The following is a 27,256-nucleotide window of genomic DNA, read 5'->3' on the forward strand; positions in this document are numbered from 1 at the left end:
CATTGGATGGCTGTACATGGAGTACTGGGAGATGTTGTAAGGACCCACCAGTGGGATGGTTGTTGGCATTAACTTTTGACTTTTCTGATAAGAATGTATACACCTAAAGGGGCTCCTAAGGTTTGTCAACCATACATGTGCTAAGCCGTAGCATTACATGTGTTTAGTTCTTTTAATACAGTATAATGCCAGACACATCTAAGAGCCCAAACAGTAGCTCCAGAAGCTCCTGTACAACTTTATCATAGAGTATCTGTTCCTATTCAGCTACATATACTCTTACCCAGAAATAATGCAATATACTACCCAAATAAACTTTCCCAGATAGAGCCATAGGTTGCTCAGATAAATAGTGCCATACATTGCCCAGATAGAGCCATAGGTTGCTCAGATAAATAGTGCCATACATTGCCCAGATAAATAGTGCTATATGTTGCTCAGATGAATAGAGCCATACCATTAATTGCCCAGATAGGGCCATACGTTGCCCACATCGAGCTATACATTGTCCAGAGCAGGCATCCTCAAACTGCGGCCCTCCAGCTGTTGCAAAACTACAACTCCCACAATGCCCTGCTGTAGGCTGATAGCTGTAGGCTGTTCGGGCAGTTTTACAACAGCTGGAGGAACGCAGTTTGAGGATGCCTGGTCCAGAGAAATGGAGCCATGTGTTGCCCAGATAAATAGAGGCAATACAACCTCCATAGCTACGCCTCTGCTATATAACCGCTAAGTATAACCGCTAAGAACCAATTTAGTTGGAACCTGTCATTAGGTTTGAGGCTACTAAACCACCTGCACGACCGTATACAGCTGAGGTTTGGCCATCTAAAGATGCCCCAGTGACATCTGACTTCCTACCAGTAGCGTGTAACTATATGTGACTTCACTTCACTTGCTAACAGAACATATACTGTAAATTCAGCTTAGGTGCCATTAGCAAACCTTACGAATGACAGGTCAGTTGCCCAGTTGTGACCAGTAGATGACAGGCTTTACTGGTATATGCCTTCCTCACATCTGATCTGTGGTTTGATTACAGGCATAGCATATAATGGGGCACCGGCCATGCAGTCAACATGAATGTTTCTAGTTGGCATATGGTTGGGATTAATTTTTTTTGTACACATATAATAATTTCAAGCTGTCGCCGTTTGGAGTGTTTGCTGGGTTATTTTTTGCTTGCTGGGCTCATTTGCTTTGTCAATATGTATTTTTTTTATTACGTATGTTTCAATTTTATTTTTGGCTGTTAATTATTATACGGTTCAGGTTTATAACGGTCACAGTAAAATAGGTTTATATATTAACTTTTCATCTTCACCCTCCATGACGGCACCTGACCACGAGATTATCCTCCTCTGGGCAGGAACAGGAAGCTTAAAAGGGCCCTCCTTTCTCTTCTCTCCAGTGTCTTCATGTGCCTTCCAGATGGGGAGAGGAACGTCGGCGCAATGCAGCAAGTTCTGTCATCCAGGCCTATCTTGGGCAAGTGAGTCTGAGTTTTAGAGTCTGCTGCTACAGTGCATCCGTGCCCCGCAACCTTCCAATGCCAGTGCGGGTGAGGGAGCTATAACTGGCATGGCGGCGACTGGACATTCACGGAGAGCAGTCAGTCTGTTACTGTCTATGCGCTGTCCAGTGGGTGGCGACTGCAAGCCTTTGGGACGAGGCGGTCCTGTGCTGTACCTGTTCCTGACGTAGTCTGTCTGCGGCGATTGGCTGGAAAATCTGGCGCGCTTGCCAGACGGAAGTCGCCCTCTGATGTGTGGTGCATGCAATACTATTTAAATTGGGTCGCTTCTTTCCGTGTTCCTATTGCCATTGTTTCGGAAGCAGAGGAATGTTTAGAGCTTGTTGCCGTAGAGGTCAGTGTATTACCCGCAGCGCTCTGTAGGAGGAGCAGCCGATTGTCGGAAAGGAAGCATTTTACATGCAGCGATCACCTCCGCGGTATGAGGACGAGTAATGTCTGCTGCTACTGCTCGTCCCTATACAAACTCCTTGTTCCTGGGCTACCCCGAAATAATGATTGAGGACATCTTTTCACCCAATGAATGACCGTTTTGCCCATTCATAAGGTGATATGTGGTGCCTTTACACAAGCCGAATATCGGGAACGAGCATTCGCAGGGACACTTGATCCAGATAAATGGCCCGAACATTAGGTGGTCTAAATGCAGATTTAGTCTGTTTACTCTAGAATGCAGCATCTGTTCAGTTAAATTGCCCGAAAAAATACTAACAACATTTGTACGAATGATATTGTTGGAGAGGAAGTCCCTTCTCTAAGAGTTGACATAAAAAGTCTAGTGCGACAGGAGATTCGATTAGCTATGGCACATCTAGACCTAGGGGGAGAAGAGGTGCTTCTACGTCCTGCTCTTCTTCTGGATCTGTTACTGACATTGGTTTTAATAGATCTGGTATGGACTCTGAGTCATCGGATGATGATTTTGAATATAAAAAATATTTATTTTCTTCTGAAGACACTAATGAGTTGTTAAAAGCGGTCCGTGCAACTATGGACATTAAGGACGTTAAGGCTCAGAAAACGGTTCATGATGAGATTTTTTGTGGTCGGAAGGAAAGAAGAAAATGTGTTTTTCCAGTACTTATCAGTTTGCATTCTTTAATTAAGCGTGAATAGAGGAACTCTGATGGGAAAACGTTTCTACCTAGGACCATGAGGAGCACACTACCATTTGATGAACAGGATGAAAAGATTCTGATGGAAAGCAGATGTATCCCTAAGCAAATTGTCTAAAAATAGTTAATTACCTTTCGAGGACATAGGATCAATATGCAGCGACCGGGCAGTAGGGGCAATATGTGAGTGTTGGTGGGCCGATGGAGGTAGTAGTTGTTTACTCACTGGGCCGGTGTGCAGTGAATGGAAGGACAGCACTAGTTCCTTCGGGGCACACACTGTTGTCCAGGGACTCCTGCCAAATGGTGGTTGAGGTGCCCTTGGTGGAATGGTTTAAGGTGCCATGGAGGCAGGATCCCTGGTGTTCCTGACGCCAGCACCGTTGGGTGCAAAAGAGGGTGGTAGAAAGCATGAGGAGTCAATGGTTGTAAACAACGGAACTTTTTACTTAATCAATTGCCTTGAGGTAGTTAGTGCTGTACATTTACATGGCAAGGGTGACTACCCATATGATGCATACGCGATTGGCTTAGCTGCAATCCTAGACACAGGCTTGACAATAGGAGCATTGAGATTTTCCTTTGACTGGTCTGAGAGAGTTCCTTTCTAACTGTCCTCCCTATGTCCACATTCTAGCCGCCAGATACTATATATAATAATGACTCTTACTTGTGTTTGGCAACCCACAGGGCGGTCTCCCTAACGGCAGGCATGACTCCTCTGCTCCATTGTTTGCACTGGTTGCTTTTAGAAACACTGGTCCACAATATCCATAGAGGTATGTGGTAATGGACAACCTTGCGCCTAGTCGTCCGGCTGTGTCCAGGTGCTTTTAGGCTTCTGGTCACTGGTGCTGTGGAGTCCATAGTGCTGCTTCTATCTCCACTAGACTTTCTCTATATCCACAGTTTACTCTGGTCTGTGCTAGGTAGCTGTAGGTAGGTTTTTCACACTCCCTCAGCTTGGCCAGGGCCAAGGGGCTAAGATAGCAGCTCCATATTGGACTTTGCTTCTCCTGCTCCTCACACATCTACCTCTCTCCTTAATCCTCAGCTAACTTCCTTCCTTTTACCTCTGACTTGACACACGCTAATATATATGTGTGGGTGAATGGCATAAAATGACATACATGAGATTTAAGGGGCTCGCTTCCAACACGGGGTGGGACCTCATGTCACCTTTATGGATTCAAAATTTGATTCTTGCCTAAGAAGGTGGGAAGCCTCATCAGCTTTGTTTAAGCCCAATCTTGCAGCCACTTGTGTTGCTCGGTCACTGGTTAATTCAGGTGAAAAAATTGTTAAAAAATAATACTCTCTATGAAATCCTTACTGACTATTTTACCCTTCTTCTTAAGGCAGTAACTTTTTCGTCAGATGCTACTGCAGATTCTGTGTGGGTACTGCTCTTGCTAATATAGTAAGAAGGGCTTTATGGCTAAAATCTTGGCCTGGAGATGTTCTTTCTAAGATGAAATTGTGTAATGTTCCCTTTCGTGAGGAATTGCTTTTCGATTAAAGATCTAGAGAAAACTTTAGAAAAGAAAATATCCAAAAAAGTAAAAAAAAAATCCCTTTAAAGTCGGATAGGTTTCAAGACAAGAAAGGGAAAGCAGATAATTGGCAGTATAACAAAGGGGTAAAAAAAACTGGTTTTGTTGACGGTAATCCCAATAGTGCAGGGCTCTCAAAGAAATGACGCCAGGAGTCCTGTGGGAGGGAGGCTGAAGAGGTTTGTGGAACTTTGGAAACAAAATTCTTCAAACCCCTGCATAATAAACACCCAGTCACAGGCTTACATTATTTAATTCCTGAAAAGACCTCCCAAAGCGTTCAAAACCACTCGAATTCTGAGTTCGGACTTATTACATGAGACTCTAGAGAAGGTAGTTGTGGATTTAGTCCGATAATAAACCTGAAAGGATGAAAGTTTCTAAAATGGTCAATAAAATCTTCTGCAAGGAGTGTTAATTTCATCTTTGGACTTATAAGACTTTCATATTTCCATTCTCCCGTTGCATTAAAAAATTCTTGAGGATTGCGGAGTTCTAAATTCCAGGAATTTCCCCCAGAATATTTACAAAAATAATGTTAGAAGTGGTAGCATGGTTAAAGAATATGGTTATCATTCCCTTTTTCAGGGAATGGCTGATAAATTGGTGGAAATCTCACATGGTTCCGACCTAGAAAATGTTTTTTTGGCAATACTAATAGACTCGGTTCATCTGATCTGATTCCTCCCTCCAGAGAAAATCCAGAAGGTTCAGGGTCAAATCGAATACGTCAATGTATTTGTATTATTTGAAAATGTGTCAGATGATCACATTGTACTTTGTGTAAACTGTTATCGTCTGTTTGTACTTGAAAATTTGAATAAAAACCGATTTTGTAAAAAAAAAATCTAAGACTTCAAAAAGAAAAACTCCTTTTCAGTTTGTCAAGCTATGGCCCTGATGGGAACCTTCACAGCCTGCATTTCGTTTCGCCCGGCAGTGTGTTATTGTATATAAAAGAGTCCGTGCTCTGCGCGATCCAGTGCAGGGCAAGGGAGAGCATCGGAGCATGAAATGCTCCACTGTTAACATCAGGGGGGCTGCTTGGGTGAAATTATGGGACCTGGACAACCCCTTTAAGTCAAGAGGATGAATTTATGAATAACTTTATTGTAGAAAACTGGCAAAAATTCACAAATGTAGTCGCAAGCCTAATTTGCGTTGAAATGTGCGACTTTTGTCTTATATCCACTTCTCTTGTGTGGTTTAGTGGGAGTTGTATGGTATCCGGCAGCCTGGCAGATTTCCTATAATTTCCGCCAGAAATTGCCATAAGTTATAGAACAAATCTACACCAGTGATCCCGCTATGTATAACTCATAGGAGCTTTCTGCAGCAAAACCTTGTGAAGCTACACTTGCCCGATATGCTACAGTATTGAGGGTGGGATCCCCAATCCCCAACCACCCACAGCACACTCCAAAGACTAGGCACGCTATTATTTGTGTCTCTTCTTATTTTCCCTGGTCTTTTCGATTGTACAGACATTTTTAGGTGCCACCTAAGGTAAGATAAGGTTTCTAAGCTTTGCCAGGGAAATACTTGGACTCCACTGCCATACGTCATATCCCGGAGCCTCTACAATTTTTCCTGCCATAATAATATAGTTATACAATATAATATAATATAATTGAGGAACCGAAATCATTTGTGCAGATATGGATTTTGGAACGCTGCCATAAAAATGTCGAGGAAGTGGCCTGTCAACCCCACCGGCCATGTGTCATCAGCTTTATGGTCACACCTTTCTGCTGCGGCCCAGACTCACTCGCCGATTGATCTCTTACCCATTATGATGACAGGAGGCGTCACGGAGCAGAATGATCCAGCTTACATCAGCGGTGTGTGCCTGCGCCGCCGCCATCGCCTGTGTTATTGTTTCCATTGGACAGTTTGATGTAATTACTATACTCGGACGACCATGCCGGGAGAGTCTGTGCAACTTCCCCATTTTATTAACTCTTTGTGCACGCTGGTCATGCAGAAAGTAATAGACCTTTATAGGAGAACGCCCCTCCTGGTTAATCATCAGAACATTAGAAATTACAGAGATCGCATAAAAGCACTCCGCTGCTGCAGTACCTCTTCTGAAAAGTAGAGGGTGCCCTTTATTTCAGCAGGTGGCACAAGACAAGAAAGTTCATACAAGTGGGACCTGTGACTGGGCGAGATGAGCGGTGCCCTTCTATGCGTAATTGGTTCACTGTGACAATTATACAAGTAATATGGCCGCTTTCTCACATGCGTTATATCATAAGCGGCATATACTGAAGTAGTGTAACCACGTTGAACCAACCTGCGTGTAGCTCTGGGACAATGTTCCAGGCCGTGGATTGAACCCAGTGGGAGGTAATATGCCAGTTAAAATGCCAGGCTATCTGTACTGTAGCGGTAGGTAGGTTGTAACCTGATTGTTGCACTCGAAATTGGTGGCCCTGGAAAAAAAACTAAAGGTGGCTCCAATGTTGTAATGTTGGTCCAAATTGGTCTAAAAGGTGGGGCAACACAGGTAGATGGAGCCAATAGAAGTTGGCAGGGTCCGTAGTCCCATAGGGCAGCACAGAATACCATCCCACAGAACCATATACCATGGTGCATCATAAAATACCTCCTCAAAAGCTGTCCTTCTGTGGTGACCATCAATAGCTGGCACAGTCTGTCCTCATCCAGTTGTCTCTAACAGGGGCTCATGGGCCCTGGTGCAAGAGTTTAGCTTGGCCCTCCTTCCCTCAGTGCTTTGTGGCCAGGGGCAGGGAAACATATAGCCTTCGTGCTGCCTGAGGCAAAAATCGAAACTGCACCCCCATGCCAAATTCTTGACCTAACCCCTTCCCTCCAGACCAGCATGCACTTTCTATAATACCGTTGTCTTCTTATGCGGCACAAGGGTCTTTGGACCCCCTCAAGTTCCTGGGCCCGGTAGCGACTGCTACCTCTGCACCCCCTATAGCTACACCCCTGGTCTCTAATATGAATATCGAGCAGGGGGCTTACGAGGTGAGATGTGGGCCACAACACCAAGCCAGCCCTACCTTCAGCATGCTGCCTGGACTTCCACTAATAATGACCCCTATGGTTCCCTCAGTAGTACGTACCCAGCCATCAGCAGTGAGGAGGGCTCAGGTGGCCCTTTGGGACATTGACCCACTAGGAAAATTTCCTGTGGGGTCTATGGCCAGTCCACCTGTAGTGGCAGCTCACGTCTAGGGGTAACTTGCCAGTCGTAACGCCTAGTTACCGTATATATTAAAAGACTAACATTTTATGCTAATGGACATGTGCCAGTTGTGCCATGCTATATTTTTTTTCCATAGAGATAGCAGAACTTGTTCTTTCTTAATGCCCATCTTAGGGTAATGTGCCAGGGCTAATGTGGTCATATATTGAGATGGTTTGTAATCCAAGTATGCAGACGAAGAAGGTTGTAGTGTATAGTAATGCCCAACAAGACGTCATGCCCCATTGGTATGTACCAGCAGTGTGGAGAATGATAAAGTGGCAAGCACAACAATATCCGTCTTTAATAATTCTGCATGAGTGTACGGTTATTAATTATTACTAGTTATTGTGCCCATTACATACATGATGTTAATAATGCCATTAGATAATGATGCCCAGCACAGTGTGCCAGGACTAATGCTGACTTCCAGTACATTGGTCATAACTGAACTGAAATGTAATATCCTAATCCTAGGTGAATTGTACTACCCCAAAGAAGAATGTCAAAATGTTTGTACCACAGGGTTTTCTGGGAGTTAAATATTGGTGACCGATCCCCAGGATAGGTCTATAATCAGATCATTGGGGGTCTGCACCCCTGCCAATCAGCTGGCAAGTGCTGCGGGCTCTTTCTAGCCCATTGATGTCACATCCATCCGTCACATGGTCTTTGTACAGCACATTCCAATTCAAGTGAATGGGATTGAGCTGCAATACCAAACACAGCCACTATACATTGTATGGCGCTGTGCTTAGTATACATGAATAGGCTGAGCGCTGCATGTCCTTTAAACAGCTGATCGGTGGCAATGTCAGGAGTTGGATCTTCATTGAGCAAATATTGATGACCTATTCTGAGGATAGCCCTTCTATGACGGTAACAAAGCAATATACCCCGTGTTGGGCTCCATTCAGACGTCCGTATGGATGGTCCGGATCCATTCTGCATTTATGCGGAACGGGTGCCAACCCATTCATTTTCCATGGGGCCGGAAAAGATGCAGACAGCACACAGTGTGCTGTCTGCATCCGCACTTCCGTTCCGCGGCTCCGCAAAAAAAAAAATGAAAAAATAGAACATGCCCGTAACGGACAAGAATAGGCATTTTATATTATAGTGCCTGCCATGTGCACATGGCCAGTGTCAGTGTTTTGCGGATACGCAAAACACTTACGGACGTGGGACCCTTATAGTTGTCTGCTGGGTATCTGTGTAGATGATCATTCTGATGTCAACAACGTTTCAGGGTATGAACTTCCATGACCAGTTAAAATGATATTTCTATCTGAACATTTTATGGCATATTGATTCCATAAATGTCCGATAGGTGTGGTGTCACCTCTGGAACATGTTCCAGTGTGAATGGAGAGCAAGCCATGCGTGCAATGTTTTCTCCATATACCGGAATGGGACTTCTGAGAACAGGCGAACGCTGGCCTGGCTATTTTTGGAAGGTCCCTAGCAGTAAATGGATGGAGATATGTTCTTCACTCATGTCATGACTTGTTCTCGAGATAGGAGCGGTTCCCAGAAGTGGAACCGGCACCTATCAGACATTTATGGCATATCCTATTGATAATGTGCAGATGGCTCAACCCCTTTTTAAGAGACTTTTTATGAACCTTGCATTCCAGTTTTTGTACCAGTTTATGTTCTTTTACGTCATGCTTGCCAATGTTTGATGGGTGGGATTCGGGAGATGGCAGGGAGTGTTGACATGTCACTTATGGCAGTGTTATTGAAGTTGAAAGAATTAAGATTTTCTACCAGTTATGTAAAGTCTTTTGTTTTCTCGAGAGGTAGCGGCGCCATTTCTGTCTTGCAGCCACTTATCTTCCTCCCCTCCATCGTCTGCAGATCCCGCTGAATACTCTGAAGCAGGGGCGTTAAACTCCTTTTCATCGAGGGCCAGGGGCGGACTGGGAACTTAAAGTGGCCCTGGAAAAAATACTAAAAGTGGCCCCGTTTTGTAGTCGGGTCCGAATTAATGGAAGGCAGGGCCAGCAATACCATATTGTGGCACATTATACCACCCCAGCAGAGCCAAATACCACAGTCCATCACAAAATACTGCCAGCAGCACAAAATACATCCCCAAAAACTTCCACTGACCGGCCATGAGGAGGGTCTGGGCATCGGCCCACCCGGAAATTTCCCTGTAAGGTCTATGGCCAATCCACCCCTGCCGAGGGCTACATCAGTGTTATGGTTGCCTTCAAAGGTTTTGGCAGATGTGCGAGTCGTTCTGCCAGCCCATTCATTTCTATGGGAGCACTGCTTCCTTGCGATACTTGGGCTTGACAGTTGTTGCGCGACAAAGTTCGCCGTTTTGACGAACCCTAAATGTAACTACTAAATGACCCGAGACGCCATCACACACCTGCTGAGAAAAGGAGTATAAGGTCTGCAAGACATCATGAAGAGGACTTACCACAAGGAGTATAATGGAATGTGTGGAAGGATAATGTCGTCTAGCACAGTGTTTCCCAACCAGTGTGCCTCCAGCTGTTGCAAAACTACAACTCCCAGCATGCCTGCACAGTCAAATGCTGTCCAGGCATGCTGGGAGTTGTAGTTTTGCAACAGCTGGAGGCACACTGGTTGGGAAACACTGGTCTAGCATGCCCGTATAAAGCGAATATGGAGTGGGGACGGACCACATCCTAAAGTAGAGATTGTGCCTGCCCAGGATGACAACGCCCCCAGGAGGAGTAATTCAGGTACTATGGGGGAGATTTATCAAACTGGCGTAAAGTAGGACTGGCTAAGTTGCCCATCGCAACCAATCAGATTGCACCTTTCATTTTCCAAAGGAGCTGTGAAAGATGAAGGGTGGAATCTGATTGGTTGCTATGGGCAACTTAAGTCAGTTCTACTTTACACCAGTTTGATAAATCTCCCCCAATGTATGCAAAGTGCTGCACTTGTACTATGTATTAGTAGGACGCCAAAACAGTCGGTGCTGGCGCCGTGGCATACCTATAGGGCCGGTATCTAGAAGAGGGGCAGGTGCTATGAAAGGTTTGTGGCACGAGCGCCATGTTTAGTGTGGGTGCAAGCAGAAAGAACCAGCCACGTCCTCCAGTGAAAGTGAAGAGCCGGTTCTTCTGCAGCCAGATCTCGTGCGGGCCACAGGCCTCGAGTTTGACACGTGCTCTAAAGTCTATCACCGAAAAAGAAAACTCCATTTTGACACAACATATGAACATTTCACAGTTTCCATACAATATTGAACCGGTATTATTACTGATTTACTTGTTCTTATATTGGGCCGCTGGGCTGTGAGGGGGTTAACCCGACACCAGCTGCTCAGAGGATGAACAGCTGCTGTAGCAAAGCATCATGGGAGGTCACATTTTATCAAATTACCCTGACGCTTGCCAGCAGATGTTTTCACCACAATTGTCGCAGGCACTTACGGCATTAACCAGGATGTGAACAGCTGAAAGTTATTTCCACAGATATCTATTCATAGTGGAGTATCGCTCTGTCAGACAGGCTGCGCGTTACTTTTCCATCCGTCCTACTCGAGGCTGCCATTTTGTCGGCCAAGGGTCAGAGGCTTCCTGGGCCTAAGTGTGGCGATGTTGCCCATAGCAACTAGCCAGGTGTCTGGTTTTCTATCCCCGTCTCTGGAAAGTTAGAACTGTAATCTGATTGGTTGTTATGGGCCTCAGAACCATTTTGCTTTCTGCCTTGTTTTCATAGCCTATTTTGGACTAGAAAATGGCCGCCTTTCGTTGCAGTAAGGTGGTATTCCGACCTTTTTTTAGAGGGGTTGTCTCATCAAGACGACCCCTGGGCATAATTTTTCTGAATTAGGATGCTCTCCCTGTCCGAAACGATGACAGCTGGGGATGCTGGGAGTAGTAGCTATCCTACAGCCACAGGTTGGAGCCCTGTTTTTAATGCAGGGCATGGATGCATTGCCACAAATCGTTTGTGCAGCTCTTATGAGGGATCTCCGTTGGCAGGGCGGCAGTCTTCCTGTGCATTTCTTATGAATCGTTTATTAAAACCTCTTTTATGGTTTTCTCGCCCTAGATCCAGTAATGTTCATAGGAATGCTAATAAAAGATTTATATGTTCCTGGTTATGAGCTTGTACACAAGCAATATATAAACTACATCCCGTGTTATTAATGGGTGGATGGAGACTAAAAGGAGATAATAAAATCTGAGCCTCACGTGGTGAGTGCTGTACAGATGGGTTATGTATTATCCGTCGGTTATATATAGGTAGCCGGTACATGGGGTGCCCTGTCTGTCCCAAATCATACTACTACCATGCCAGTGTGTACATATTTAATACCTTCATCTTCAATTTGCTGGATTTACTGCTACATCTCATAGATCCCCCATAGTACCCATATTGCCCAAATCACACTTTTTTGAAACGTTTGTCCAGTGCCCCAAATGATAGAAGAACGTAGCACTTAGTTCCTTGCCACCTCCACCTCACCTCTGGTTTTCGGCATCTGACTGTTGCAACCAGTTACTGGCCTCAGTGGTCTTGTGATGTACACCACTGAGGGCAGTGACTGGCTGCAGTGGTCAAGTGTCTAAGTGATGAGTATATGTTCTCATATTATTTTATCACATTTGGGGGCGCTGGGAGAGTTTTCTTAGAACTCTTTAATTTCCATATTTAGATAATGAGTACTCCTGATTATTGGGTATTGTCACATTGCGATCACGTGTGACACTATAAGGTTATTTTCACATCACACTATGGGACAGATGTATATGTCGGACGCATTCACCATGCACATAAAGTGCTGCAGTTTTTTTTGTGTGGTGGCCCACTGGAGGGGTGGGGGCCAAAGAGACACTCTTGGCCTTTGTCAGATGAATGGGGGTCCTATGGCTAGGTTGAAGTATACAGATTACACAGAAAAAAACTAAAAACATGGTATGAATTGGGGTGAATGCAGGACCCATGGCAGTCCCAAACCTAGAAAACAAAACTCACGCCAGCATGACTGAATCCATCTCTGTGCTGCGGACCCTTTCCGGTACGTGAAGATTTCAGCAAGTGAAGAGATGTCCGGCACAGGAATAAAATCTTCAGTCTTTATTAATGTATATTGAAATCTTCATATATCGGGGGCACTCAGAACCGACTCATTTCGATCAATTACTGAGTTTTGTCATGGTACCAAACCTGCAGGTATTAAAGTGGTATATGCGACACAGTATGTCCAATCATATAACAGACTGCATATAATACAATAGCGCTCTGTTCCTGTACGATTCCTTTATATAGAGGTGCTTGTTCTGTTTTTGCTTTTGGCCAGAGCTGAACGCCATTATATTTATCCATTGTTCACGTTTTACTATTTCAGCCCGGAAAACTCCCAAATTTTTTTGCTTCTGGCTGACATGCCGCCGTGTTGTGAGGCGGCTTTTTGAGCATCATTGTGTAACGGAGTACACAAGTAAATGGCATAATATCAGTCATGTGGCACGGTAATGGGCAGTAATAAGAATGATTTTTTTTTTATGTTACCCGTCTGACCATTTCCTTTGCGTTCTAGCTTGGATTTGGGTGGCATCTAAAACCTTCTTCAGGTCTTCAAGAAAACATTTTTGGGTGTCTAACGTGATCACTGTCTGCAGAGAGAATGTGTTATTGAGGCTGTTGTGGCAGATTTATGTAAGGAAACACCTATTCTTAGGCCACATGCACACGACGGTGAAAAACAGACATTTTTAATGGACTTTTTTTCACTGATGCCTTTCTGAGAAATGGATATAAAAAATTGACCCATTCAATTGTATGAGGGCAGTCTGTCAGTGAAAAACGGACAAGATAGAGCATGTTCGTTTTTTGTTTTTTTTTCTTAATCGTTTTTCACTGACCGTCAAAAAAACTGCCAAGTGAATAACCCCATCGACTACCATTGGTCTTAAAACGTTTTTTCACTGTCGTCTGCATATAGCCTTAAAGGGAGCATTTATCAAGCGCCAGAACATCATTATAATTGCAGGATAGTCCTTTATTGAGAAGAGATGGCGCGTTTACACAGGCAGGTTATCTGGCTAGGTTCATATGAACGCTCATTCGTGACAATTGTCCCTGTGTGCCACTGAGCAGATTGCTGAATCTTGGTGTACGTTGTTACTGTTTGGGAACTAATGATCGTAGTAATGATTGTTCATCCACAATGCTTGCAGCATGTAAATGTAGCTCACACAAGCGGACGATGATCTGGTAGTACTCGTTCATTCCTCTTCATGTCCCTTCTGTTGGCCTATGTAAGGGATCAGGTTAGAAAATTGTCATAGCTCAGGGACTATCCTTTAGGGGTATATTCACATACATCAGATTTGTTGTAGATATTTCTGCGACTGTTCTGTTTATCGGACTAGGGCTTGCAGATGGCCACATGCTTGCTGCAAAAAACAACCCCTTCACATCAATGGAATGGAGATTTAGGGGGATATCTATCAAACCGGTGTAAAGTAGAGCTGGCTTAGTTGCCCATAGGAACCAATCAGATTCCACCTTTTCATTTTTCACAGTTCCTTTGGATAATGAAAAGTGGAATCTGGTTGCTACGGGCAACTAAGCCAGTTCTACTTTACAACAGTTTGATAGATATCCCCCTTAGTTTATGAGATGTCTGGAACAAACCTACCCCGTGAGTTCACCCCTCCCTTGTCCATGGGCTGTGCCTGATGTTGCAGTTCAGCCCTGCTCACTTGAACGCTTCAATACCAGATACAGTCCGTAGTTAGGCTTTGCACAGGAGCAGTCCTTTTCCCCAATCCTGGACTGTCAATTTAAAGAGCACCTGACAGCAAGATCAACCTTATGAAACTAGGCAGACAGTCTGGTAGAGTTGATCCCTCTGATTAAGATAATACCCGTCTTGTGTAAATCGCTGACGGCGTTCCCAAGAGAAAAGACCTTTATTCTTTATGCAGCTGAGAACTTCAAAACCCCTGAGGGGCGTGGCCTAGCTATAGTGCTGGCCACGCCCCTGAGAAACCCTCATGTGCATTAAGATTAAAACCCTTTTATTCTCGGGAACGCCAGAACCGGTTTTCACAAGACTGGTATCATTTTCATCAGCAGGATCAACCTTACCAAGCAGTATGCCTTGTTTAATAGGGTTGACTTGCTTTTTAATCTGTATTAACCATCATCTTTAGCAACGATAAAGCCAATTTCTTCCAGCCTTTTCTCATGACTTGTAGTTACAGGCCTTCCATCATTTGTTGTAGGACTGCTGTCTGCAGCTGACAATTCCTTTCCCGTTCATTACAGACAGGGTCGGACAAAAAAATGTGGCGCCTACAAATTTACAGAAGGTGGGAGCAGCACGAGTAGAGGGGCTCGGTTATATCATATGAAATGCAGGCCACAGGCGGGGTGAACAGCGTTGCATGTAGCATGAGGCTCCTGTGCCTGCCACAGTATTCAGTGGTAATAATGGTAATTCTGGAGGGCATCTGTGGTACCCAGCTGGGTACATACGTACCTGATGCCCCCAAAGAAAGCGTCAGATTGTTACATACACAGCGGCCTAAGAAGGGCTCTAGTGGCCCCCCTGGGCATCGGCCCACCAGGAAATTTCCCTGTGGGGTCTATGGCCAGTCCGCCCTGATTACAGACCACTTTTCTCTCAGCTACAATAACAGAACAATTTATATAAAAAATCCGGTTCCTCGGGTCATTTTTCTATTTTATTCAACCATGTTACCGATCGTATTGTAGTTCTCTGTGCCTAGTCAATGTGAGGCTACACTATAGGGTGCATTCACGCGACCGTATAAATGGATCCGCATCATTTTAATGGGGCTGCAAAAGATGCAGACAGCACACCATTGCTCCGTTCCACGGCCCCGCAAAAAATATAGAGCATGTCCTATTCTTGTCCGCCTAGGCATTCTCCATATAGCGCCGGCCATGTGCGGTCCGCAAAACACTTAGTCGTGTGAATGCCCCCTTAAGAAGAGATCATCCCCAGCTTCTGGCGATGTGCTACATGGGCATTTGGGGTTGTCCTCTGCTAGACCTCATGGCTCTTAGGACATTTAGAGATGACCTTGTCTCTATTACTTTAAGGCCTCATGCACACAACAGTGTCCATACTGTGGTCCACAAAATATGGATCCCTTCTGTGTGCAATCCGTATTTTTCTCGCTCCCATCACTAGACATGACTATTCTCATCCGTGGTATGGATGACATCAGTGTGCTGCCCCTGTTTTTTTACGAACTCCTAGAGAAGAATGGGTCCATGTGCAATACGAAAAGAATGTGGATCGAACACTGATCCAAAATATGGTCTTATGCGCTAGGCTTCGGATGTACATTTCCACACGTGGTTCTTCACCATGTGAAGCCTATACGCTCTAATTCTCTCCATTGTGTTTTTCATCTGTGGATGGCTAATATTTTTGGCTGGTTCCTGTTTCTGGTTTCGAACAGTTGCCATATTTCCTATTCATCCTCTGTAAGCTAACGAATCTGAACTGCAGGGTGATACATTTTACCTGCGCTGACACATTGTAGCAAACTGACAGGGATGGGATTTCTGCTGCTAGTGTAGGCATCTTATCTTACAGTGTAGGGTTTTCAGGCCTGGGTGTATTGAAGAATGTGAAAGTTCACTTTCAGCAAGCAGAGATTTTGAAAATGACATTAACATTTGTAAAATTTTAGTTAGGGAAGCTGGCATTCGTCTGGTCTTTTATTCTGAATGTGGCACCAGGAGATGCATTGATGGCTATTTCTATATGAATAATATTGTGGACATGCCCTTTAAGAGTCATGGGTTTTCTCATTCTTAGGGCTCATTAACGCGACCGCATGGTCGCCGTGCCAATGCTGCAGACTGCAAATAGCAGCTCCCAATGCATGGGCTCTGGCTATGAAGACCCATTGACTTGAATGGGTCTGCAATCTGTAAAAGATAGGGCATGTTCTATCTTTTGTGGTGCGGAGGCATGAACCCGAAAGCCCATGGAAGGGCTTCATAGTGTTTCCATGTGCTTCCAATCCGTGCCGCTGCTCCACAAAAGAAAAGACATGCCCCATCTTTTGCCATATTTTGCGGATCGCAGACCAGTTAAAGTCAATGGGTCAGTCAGTGTCTATGTATTGCGGACCCACAGTTTGCGGTCCGCAACAAGTGCACGATAGCCATACAGTCATGTGAATGAGTCCTTATTACATTTTCTCTTCTCTACGTGACTTACAGAAGCCAGTTTCCTACGAGTGCATCTCGTGCCCTAGACGGCCGCATAGATCCTGTGATGTTGTGAATTCAGGTCAGTAGACCCACAGACCAAAAAGGCAACTGCGGGCGAGCAGAGTCCACCTTCCATTGCTTTCAATGGGAGGATGCGCTGCCATTCATGCGGATGCAGATATAGCCGTACCCGTGCCATAAACTGCAGCCTCCCATTGAAAACAGTGGGAGGCAGATTCTGCACGGCCGCTTGAAAATTCCATTTAAAATATTGTCCCTCTGTAGCAGTCAGCAGAGAGATAAAACTCCTGTGTAGATGGGTAACCTATTGTCAGTTTACTGCTGTTGTGAGGGAAGATTTTATCTGCTATGTTATCCTCATGATAATAGTGGGTGTAGAATTGAGATAACACCATGACCGTCAAATAATTCTATCCAGAAAACATCGACTCGTTGTTATGATTAAAAAAATGTAATAGTCATGTCCCTTTAAGAACAGATCACCTGTCCCTACCTTGAGATTGAGCGTGTGTACAAAATGCTGATGGCTGCTGTCTCCAGCGCTCTAAAGGGGTTGTCCGCTTTTATACTATCGATGACCTGTCCTCAGGATAGGTCATCAATATCAGATTGAAGAGAACGCAGTGCTCGTACGATCCCTGTCTTCTCTTCTTTGTTTTCCTGCTCATCTACGCAGCCACAGGAAGGAGCAGGTGGAATTGCAACGAAGCCGTCCCACTCACTTCAATGGGACGGCTCGATCCTATTCACTTGGACAGGAAGGAGCCGTCTCGTTGAAGTGAGTGGAATGGCGGAGCTGTAATTACACCTGCTTGCCACTGCAATGTCCTACAAGCTGCAGTCTCTTCAAACAGCTGATCGCTGGGGATGCCGGCAGTCGGACCCCCACCGATCTGATATTAATGACCTATCCTGAGGATAGGTCATCAGTATTACAAAAGTGGACAACCCCTTTAAGAGACTGGTTTCCTTACTGGTGCCTGTCAGTCTCCCCGTCCGACGCAGCTCGTGGTTAGATCGTCGATTTAGAAGGCATTCACCATTGTGATCTAAAGAAAATCGCATTTGTATAGTTTCCCAGCGCAGCGGATGCAAAGGGGATGGCCAAATGACAGAACATACCATAAAAAAAAAAGAAACCCATATATTTGGTATCCCCATAACCTTAACAACCCGTACTATAAGAAATTGACAGGGTTTGTAAGTCAGAAATATCAAAGTACGGTATTTTTGTCTTATTGCAGAAGTTGTCGTGTGAAGGACATATTGACTGGATAAGATATGCCAACAATGCCCCTTGGCACTGGAATTAGTGGCACAGGAGAGCCACTACTTTGTCTTTTCTTGCCTTCACTCTTCCCTCCATTTTCTTCAGCTTATGTCTTACTCCCCATATGGGTAGTCAGGGCTTCTCTGTCTGGCACGAATTTATGTGCCAGTCGACATGGTTATAGCTGTAAAGTGTACTCTTGTCAGTGAGCTAGAAAGACGAAAGAGGTGACCTATCGGGACAGACGGGGTCAACAATGCCAGGCTTTCATCCTTTGTGGCTACCCTCTGCTTCCTTTGGCTACAACCGTGCTGTATAGTAAAGTGGACTGGCACTGGCAGATGATGAGAGCTGGCACAGCTGCCCATGTCTGCAGCTCCACAATGCTCTGATGTGGGAAAAAGAGACCTTTTTGGGACTGACGTGTAAGAAGGCTTATGGGATTTCCCCCGTGCAGCTGATGTTGGGTTTGAGTCACCAGAATTACATCTTAATAACTGTGTCTGACACAAACCTGTTGGGGGGCTGCTTTTTTGATTGTGTCAGGGTTTTACTTGGCTTGCATTGTATCCAGATGCTATAGTTAAAATGGAATTTCTATTCACACGGTAAACCACAGTGGAAATGTGGGCACCGATTATCAATTGCTTTACCTGTTTTTGCTTTTCTGTGTTTTTTTTATTTTATTATAAGGTAGACTCCCACTTCCACGGGAAGACAGGATATTGCATATAGCAGCACTCTATAAATGTAAAGGATATTATATATATCTACCGTACAGACCAAAAGTTTGGACACACCTTCTCATTCAAAGAGTTTTCTTTATTTTCATGACTATGAAAATTGTAGATTCACACTGAAGGCATCAAAACTATGAATTAACACATGTGGAATTATATACATAACAAACAAGTGTGAAACAACTGAAAATATGTCATATTCTAGGTTCTTCAAAGTAGCCACCTTTTGCTTTGATTACTGCTTTGCACACTCTTGGCATTCTCCTGATGAGCTTCAAGAGGTAGTCACCTGAAATGGTCTTCCAACAGTCTTGAAGGAGTTCCCAGAGATGCTTAGCACTTGTTGGCCCTTTTGCCTTCACTCTGCGGTCCAGCTCACCCCAAACCATCTTGATTGGGTTCAGGTCCGGTGACTGTGGAGGCCAGGTCATCTGGCGCAGCACCCCATCACTCTCCTTCATGGTCAAATAGCCCTTACACAGCCTGGAGGTGTGTTTGGGGTCATTGTCCTGTTGAAAAATAAATGATGGTCCAACTAAACGCAAACCGGATGGAATAGCATGCCGCTGCAAGATGCTGTGGTAGCCATGCTGGTTCAGTATGCCTTCAATTTTGAATAAATCCCCAACAGTGTCACCAGCAAAGCACCCCCACACCATCACACCTCCTCCTCCATGCTTCACGGTGGGAACCAGGCATGTAGAGTCCATCCGTTCACCTTTTCTGCGTCGCACAAAGACACGGTGGTTGGAACCAAAGATCTCAAATTTGGACTCATCAGACCAAGGCACAGATTTCCACTGGTCTAATGTCCATTCCTTGTGTTCTTTAGCCCAAGCAAGTATCTTCTGCTTGTTGCCTTTCCTTAGCAGTAGTTTCCTAGCAGATATTCTACCATGAAGGCCTGATTCACGCAGTCTCCTCTTAACAGTTGTTCTAGAGATGTGTCTGCTGCTAGAACTCTGTGTGGCATTGACTTGGTCTCTAATCTGAGCTGCTGTTAACCTGCGATTTCTGAGGCTGGTGACTCGGATGAACTTATCCTCCGCAGCAGAGATGACTCTTGGTCTTCCTTTCCTGGGGCGGTCCGCATGTGAGCCAGTTTCTTTGTAGCGCTTGATGGTTCTTGTGACTGCACTTGTGGACACTTTCAAAGTTTTCCCAATTTTTCGGACTGACTGACCTTCATTTCTTAAAGTAATGATGGCCACTCGTTTTTCTTTACTTAGCTGCTTTTTTTCAGTCTATTCAGTAGGACTATCAGCTGTGTATCCACCTGACTTCTCCACAACGCAACTGATGGTCCCAACCCCATTTATAAGGCAAGAAATCCCACTTATTAAACCTGACAGGGCACACCTGTGAAGTGAAAACCATTTCAGGTGATTACCTCTTGAAGCTCATCAAGAGAATGCCAAGAGTGTGCAAAGCAGTAATCAAAGCAAAAGGTGGCTACTTTGAAGAACCTAGAATATGACATATTTTCAGTTGTTTCACACTTTTTTGTTATGTATATAATTCCACATGTGTTAATTCATAGTTTTGATGCCTTCAGTGTGAATCTACAATTTTCATAGTCATGAAAATAAAGAAAACTCTTTGAATGAGAAGGTGTGTCCAAACTTTTGTTCTGTACTGTGTGTGTGTGTGTGTGTATATATATATATATATATATATATATATATATATATATATATATGTCACATTTACTATACATATAAACATGCGGTGCTTAGCAGATATATTTTGATCAAAAATATCTATGCCCATCAACCACGGCAAGGTGACCTCGGTCTGGATTTGGACCTAACTCTATTGCATACCTATGGCTGTGCCGTTCATTGGCACCTAAATTCAAGGAGAGCAGAAACCACTAATATATGTTGTGTCTGCTACAATTGTTACCTCCCAGATCAGCAGGTCATAATTGGTGGCCTGCTGACATGAGCGATGCAACATATTGCGGCCTGCTGACCTGGAGAGTAACAGTTGTAGCAGACACAGCATATATTTGTGGCTTATACTCTCCTTGAATTTAGGTGGTCACGAATGGCACAAGCATAGGTATTCAATAGTAAGGTTCCTCTCCAGACCGAGGTCATCTTGCCGTGGTAGCTGGGCATAGATATGTTTGATCAAAGTATATTTTCTAAGCACCCCATGTTTATATGTATAGTAAATGTGGCACTAGTGTATATATCGATCATGTATTTTGGAATTCCACTTCCAGCAACATTTCACAGTTTAACCCACTTTTTGAAGTTTTTTGTATTGAAATTCATAGCAGCCTTCGAAAAGCCTGATGGTTTCTCTTGGCAACAGACAGCAGACTAGATCCTCCGTTGTCAGAAACATACAAGATTAGGCTTTTTGGATTTTTTATTTTCCAAAAAACATGCCTCTGTTGGGTGCGGCTGTGTTTGTATATTAAATCATCTTGGAAGAAGATTGAACGGCACTCCTCATAGGTGGAGATGGTGCTCAGTGGTAAATGGAATATTCCAAAATAATGAGAAAACCACGGCACTCAAGTAGTATCTTGCATAAATGTCATTTATTAATCCATCCAAAAAATAGTAAAGCCACTGGCCAATGTTTTGGTCTGCCCTAGACCTTGTTCACGGCCTAATGTATACATAAGTGCAACATTTAGGGATTATTTTTGAGTTACATAATTGGTAGGATAATTATAGTAATAAAGTAAATGAAAATAAAATTACAAACATAATTACACAAGAATTCATTAAGAACAATACTTCATAATTCGAAAGTAGTAGTACAACATAGCTCGTTTACCATCAGTAATCCATAATCGTTACATAGAAATAGGGACATAGTATTTAAGAGTACATGATCAGAGATTATCATCTAGAAGAACATGTTTAGAGAAGTTAGGCATGTGCCTTGAGTGCTGTGGTTTTCTCATTATTTTGTATAATGAAGCAGTCAGTGGACTGGAAGTGTAATACCAGTCACAGCCAATGGGCAGGAGTGGCACTGTTTCTGGAGATAAGCCAAGTCCAAGTCTGTTTTTTTTTTTCTAGTTGGTAACCTGTGACACGAATATTGGTTTTTGATGTTAAGGACACCAATTAACTTTTTACTTTAGGCAGTCTACAAATCTTCTAGCCTTTGCCAGTCTTCTATATAGTAGAATGTGGCACAAACTGGCATCTAGGATGGCACTCCCGGTTTTTCAGCACATTCATCATTACATACATAGATACTGATACTATACTGGTCACTGGTCCCATTCAATGTCAAGGCGCTAGAAGCCAATATTTTATGAGCAATATAAAGTGAACCGTCGTGACGCGTTTCAGACACAGTCATGCAGGATTGCTTCTTCTGAGCTGTGTCCGGTAACACAATCCTGCATTTTGTCATGGACACCTACACACCACCCCCGCTTGTCTTATATAAGAGCTCACACATTATAAATTGTTTCCAGGCCGCGGTATTAGAAAAACACTTCTCCCTTCTTTGGGTTTTCCAGCGTTCTATTGCCCAGAAGTTTATAAAAGAAGATTATCCTGTTGTTCCACAGAGACTTTAGTAACTGTTTTGGCAGCAAGAATATTGGAAGCTGCCAGTACCGCTGGCAACAGGATGGACAGGGGTAAGAGGCAGGCACTCTCCATCTTCTCTACTCAATTAGAGGAGATTCTGTGAGTATGAGCTCACCACTGTCTGATCTGGGGGCTCCTAACAGCAGGTTTAATATGTGCCCACCTTATGTTTATGGGCTCACCACTGTCTGATCTGGGGGCTCCTGGCATTGGCTTTAATGTGTCCACCTTATGTGTATGAGCGCTGCTCACCACTGTCTGATCTGGGGGTTCCTAACAGCAGGTTTAATATGTGCCCACCTTATGTTTATGGGCTCACCACTGTCTGATCTGGGGGCTCCTGGCATTGGCTTTAATGTGTCCACCTTATGTTTATGGGCTCACCACTGTCTGATCTGGGGGCTCCTGGCATTGGCTTTAATGTGTCCACCTTATGTGTATGAGCTCACCACTGTCTGATCTGGGGGCTCCTAACAGCAGGTTTAATATGTGCCCACCTTATGTTTATGAGCTCACCAAATGTGTACATAGCCTTTAAAGGGGTTGTCTCACTTCAGTAGGTAGCATTTATCATGTAGAGAACGTTAATATAAGCCACTTACTAATGTATTGTGATTGTCCATATTGCTTTCTTTCCTGGCTGGATTAATTTTCCCCTCAAATTATACACAGCTTGTTTCCATGGTTACAGACCACCCTGCAATCCATCAGTGGTGGTCGTGCTTGCACAATATAGGAAAAAGCACCAGCCTATGTGCCCTCCCATGGTCCTGGCCACCAGAGAGGCTGACACTTTTTCCTACAGTGTGCAAGCATGACCACCACTGATGGATTTGAGGGTGGTCTGTAACCATGGAAACGAGCAGTGTATAATGTGATGGAAAAATGAATGCAGCCAGCAAAGGAGGCAATATGGACAGTCACAATACATTAGTAAGTGGCTCATATTAACTTTCTCTACATGATAAATGGCATTTGCTGAAGTGAGACAGCCCCTTTAAGGGTAACAACCCAAAGTAGATTGTTCCCCTTTAAATTTTGGATTGTCATATGGATGCGGAATGTCCATTCCACAAAAAGATAGAACATATCCTATACTTGGCTGCAAAATGCAGACCAAATGCGGATGCAATATAGACGCTATCCGTATTTTACAGATCCACAATTCGAGGACCACAAAATACATATGATTGTGTGCATGAGACTTAATGTAGGGGCATGTGAAACAAATAGCAGATTGGTATTAGGATTAATAATTATCTGAGCTGGTGCCTTACATATTAAAGGGGTTGTCTCACTTCAGTAAGTGGCATTTATCATGTAGAGAAAGTTAATACAAGCCACTTACTAATGTATTGTTATTGTCCATATTGCTTTCTTTGCTGGCTGGATTTTTCCATTACATTATACACTGCTCTTTTCCATGGTTACGACCACCCTGCAATCCATCAGTGGTGGTCATGCTTGCACACTATAGGAAAAAGCAGCAGCCTATCTGGTGGCTGGGACCATGGGAGCGCACATAGGCAGGTGCTTTTTCCTATAGTGTGCAAGCACGACCACCACTGATGGATTGCAGGGTGGTCTGTAACCATGGAAACGAGCAGTGTATAATGTGATGGAAAAATGAATCCAGTAAGTGACTTGTATTAACCTTCTCTATGTGATAAATGCCACTTACTGAGGTGAGACAACCCCTTTAAGGGCATATGAATCCTGTATTGCGGCGTGGACCCATTGACTTGAAGGGGTCAGCAGTATACGCCAAAAGATAGGTCATGAACTATCTTCTGTGTTGCAGAGGCATGGGACCCAAAAGCCCACTGAAATGCTTCATAGTACTTCCGTGGGCTTCCAATCCGTGCCTCTGCTCCGCACCGCGCTGTATGTTGCATTGACTTGAATGGGTCCACATCCGCGAATCGGGATTCACATGGCTGGTGCTTGTATATTGCAGACCCGTTTGCGGTCCACAATACGGGCACGGACAGCCTAGAGTCTTGTGATTGAGCCCTAACAGTCATGTCTGTGTCCTTTCCTTGTGTCTCTTGATGGCTTCTGCCTGCTGCTGCTTCACAGCATTCCTCAAGCTGGCATTTTGGACATAAAAATTGGCAAACTCTGAAAAAATAAAATATAGTAGGACGCAGGTATCATGGCATGCATGGCACGTTCCACAACCTAGATTGCATTATTTCCAAAAACGTACCACTGAGATTTAAGCATTAGCCTGCTAATCTGGCATTGGGATTATTTCTGTTTATTTCCTTTCCCCTCTTCGTGTTATTTACTGCATTTTTGTGCTGCTTCCACATAATACGCATTCCTCTTAAGCCTCTGGACCGCAAATAGTTGGCACGGCATCATATTCTAGAGATCCAGAGCTCTCAGCCTCCACAGAAATGCATTTTTAATCTGAACAGTCAACTGAAATTTTATAGCTATTTACGGTTTTTGTACTGGCCACTAGATGGCAGCAGAACAGATTACCTTGAAAACCTCACTCTACAGCCTGCTGTAAAATCACTGCTCTTTTACTGTTTATTATCACTAGAAGGCAGAGGACGGTAATGAGAAAAACGGCAGCGATTGTACTGCTGAAGATTCGGTACGCAGCTTTTATTTTTGTAGAATTGAAGATATTTATTATTTGCATTCGGATGGTCTAATACTCTCAGGATTGGTTAATGCAGCAGGTTGAGCATTCTGGGAAAGCTGTGTCGCTACTGCAGAGACAGCTGGAGGTGATAGGAAAGCGGGCTCCAGTGCCCATGACGTTTGAAATCTTCCTTATATCATTTAGGTGGCAGGATTTGCTGTGGGAGGGCGTCTTCTTGTGTATGCACTAATTATGGGTTTTATGTGTAATTAAGCTGTTCCCTTATTGTCCTCCTCCTTCATTGGTTCCCCGTCTGTACAAACAGCAGAATCACATTACTGACTCATTTTTACTAAAGCGAGCTGTGCTTTTGGCCGCCACAGCTTTCGGATAGCTGTCCCCTTTATATTCTGGCATAAGTGGTGTTTTTTTTTTTTAAATCAAGATCTTGGGACTTGTCTTTTTCACCACATTGAGGGCGACATGTTGGCGCCTAGAGCCTTACAAGCATTACAGCATAGGCAGTATTTATTGGATTGTATGAGATTAGAAAAGATTTGGGTTATTTTGTCCCAGAAACAGCGCCACTTTTCTCCATAGGCTGTGTCTGGTATTGCATTTATATGTATGGGGCTGAACTGCAATACTAGGAACAGCCTAAGGGCAAGAATAACATGGATTTTTGAGCTTCAATACCACTGTCTTAAAAAAGTGTGCCACCTGACACATTTACTAAAATTGGCACCAGAAAACTGCAGAAATCTACTCTAGCTGGTAGTTGGCGTAGATTTCAGCACGGACATCACGGATGCAACAAATTTATTAAGAGGCCTGTGTCTCTTAATATTTTGGCATGTGAAACGCCAGTCTTTAGTAAATGACCCCCATTGTCTCTACCGTGTGAGCCACGATCTGGAATTGGAGGACCTAATGTCTGCTTTTCTCCCCAGGAACAGTGCCTCTCTTTTTCATGGACCGTATCTGGTATTGCAGTTCATTCACATTGAAGTGAATAGGGCTGTGTCGATAAGAATGGCGCTGTTTCCATAAAAATGAGAACCTTTTTTCTAATTTGGTCAACCTTTTATTTGTAGCCTATAAGATTGTGGGTTATCAGTCATATCGGTTAAAGAAGCACTCCCACAAAAAATCTTATTCTCTGACCTGACGTTGTTGATGTAAACTGTAGTGAAGGTAATCCTTTTACCGGTGACTGTATTTGTGAGTTATAACCTCCCTTCCTATCCTCAGTTGTGTCATGTGACCAACAGTTTGATTTCCAACTGACACGGGAGATCCATTACTTCTCTGTTCATTCCTATGAGACTGACATTGGGGCACCCATAGGAATACATAGAGAAGCTGACTTCCTGTCCACACATAAGATGCTGTGTTACTTGGAAAGTAGGAATGCTGGTCACATGACACAGCTGAGGATCAGAAGGGAGGGGATAACTTACAAATACAGACACTAGTAAGAAAATTACCTTCACTACATCATGTACCTTTCTAACAGGTTAGAGGATAAACATATTTGTGGGAGTGCTTCTTTAAAATAAAAGCACACAGTTTAAAAATGTGTATTTTTGCCACTGAACCCGAGACTGACCCTCAGATTTCTGCCGCAGTTTGCTGTTTGAACTGCTGGGAAATTCACCTGCAGATTAGCCGTATTCACTGAAACTGTCTCGTTTTCCCTCTGAAAACAATGGAAGGAGCATTGTAAGCATTTTTGTGGATTCTGGCGCAGAAAACGCTGTGTGTGAACATGCCCCATGTGTTTCAGTGGGGAAGGAAGTGTCTGCCAGTAACGTCTTTTCCTCCTTGGCTATCAATATGGCTGATAACATAACACTAAGGCCTCCTGCACACGAACGTGTGCGCCCTGTGGCCGTGCTGCGGGCCGCAATGCACGCAAACCGACCGTGGGGCAGTCGCAGAGGATCGCAGACCCATTTACTTTAATGGGTCCGCGATCCGCCCGTTCCGCAAAAAGATAGGACATGTTCTATGTTCAGCACGGTCACGGGGGCGCACACGTTCGTGTGTAGGAGGCCTAAAGCCTCTTGCACATGAACGATATGGATTGGCTCTGGATGCGTTCAGGAAAACTCGCATCATTTCACAAGCAAGTTCAGTCAGTTTTGTTAGTGATTGCATTTAGTTGTTCAGTTTTTATCGCGCGGGTAAAATGCGCATTGATGCGTTTTTCACGCGAGTGATACGGTAGAAAACAACATCTCTTAGCAACCATCAGTGAAAAACGCATCACATCACAGCGGATGCGATGCGTTTTTCACGCAGCCCCATTCACTTCTGTGGGGTCAGGGTTGCGTGAAAAACGCTAAATATAGAACATGCTGTGATTTTCACGCAACGCACAAGTGATTAGTGAAAAACAGTGCTCATGTACACAGACCCATTGAAATGAATG

General features: G+C 44.1%; 1 protein-coding gene across 4 annotated transcripts in view; it reads left to right on the top strand.

Moving 5' to 3' along the window:
• Positions 1–27,256, top strand: part of PKIG (cAMP-dependent protein kinase inhibitor gamma) — a 51,615-nt gene that overhangs the window by 10,466 nt on the left and 13,893 nt on the right. The window contains exon 1 of one of the 4 annotated variants that reach the window (XM_044297515.1): positions 1,382–1,492. The exons of 2 other annotated variants lie outside the window; for them this stretch is intronic. The gene's annotated coding sequence lies outside the window, so the exon portion shown is untranslated. Of the gene's footprint in view, positions 1–1,381; positions 1,493–22,150; positions 22,274–27,256 lie in introns of those variants that run through there. One more of the 4 variants, XM_044297516.1, reaches the window with a different exon arrangement.

Source organism: Bufo gargarizans, chromosome 6 (genome assembly GCF_014858855.1).
Source record: "Bufo gargarizans isolate SCDJY-AF-19 chromosome 6, ASM1485885v1, whole genome shotgun sequence".
Classification (NCBI taxonomy): domain Eukaryota; kingdom Metazoa; phylum Chordata; class Amphibia; order Anura; family Bufonidae; genus Bufo; species Bufo gargarizans.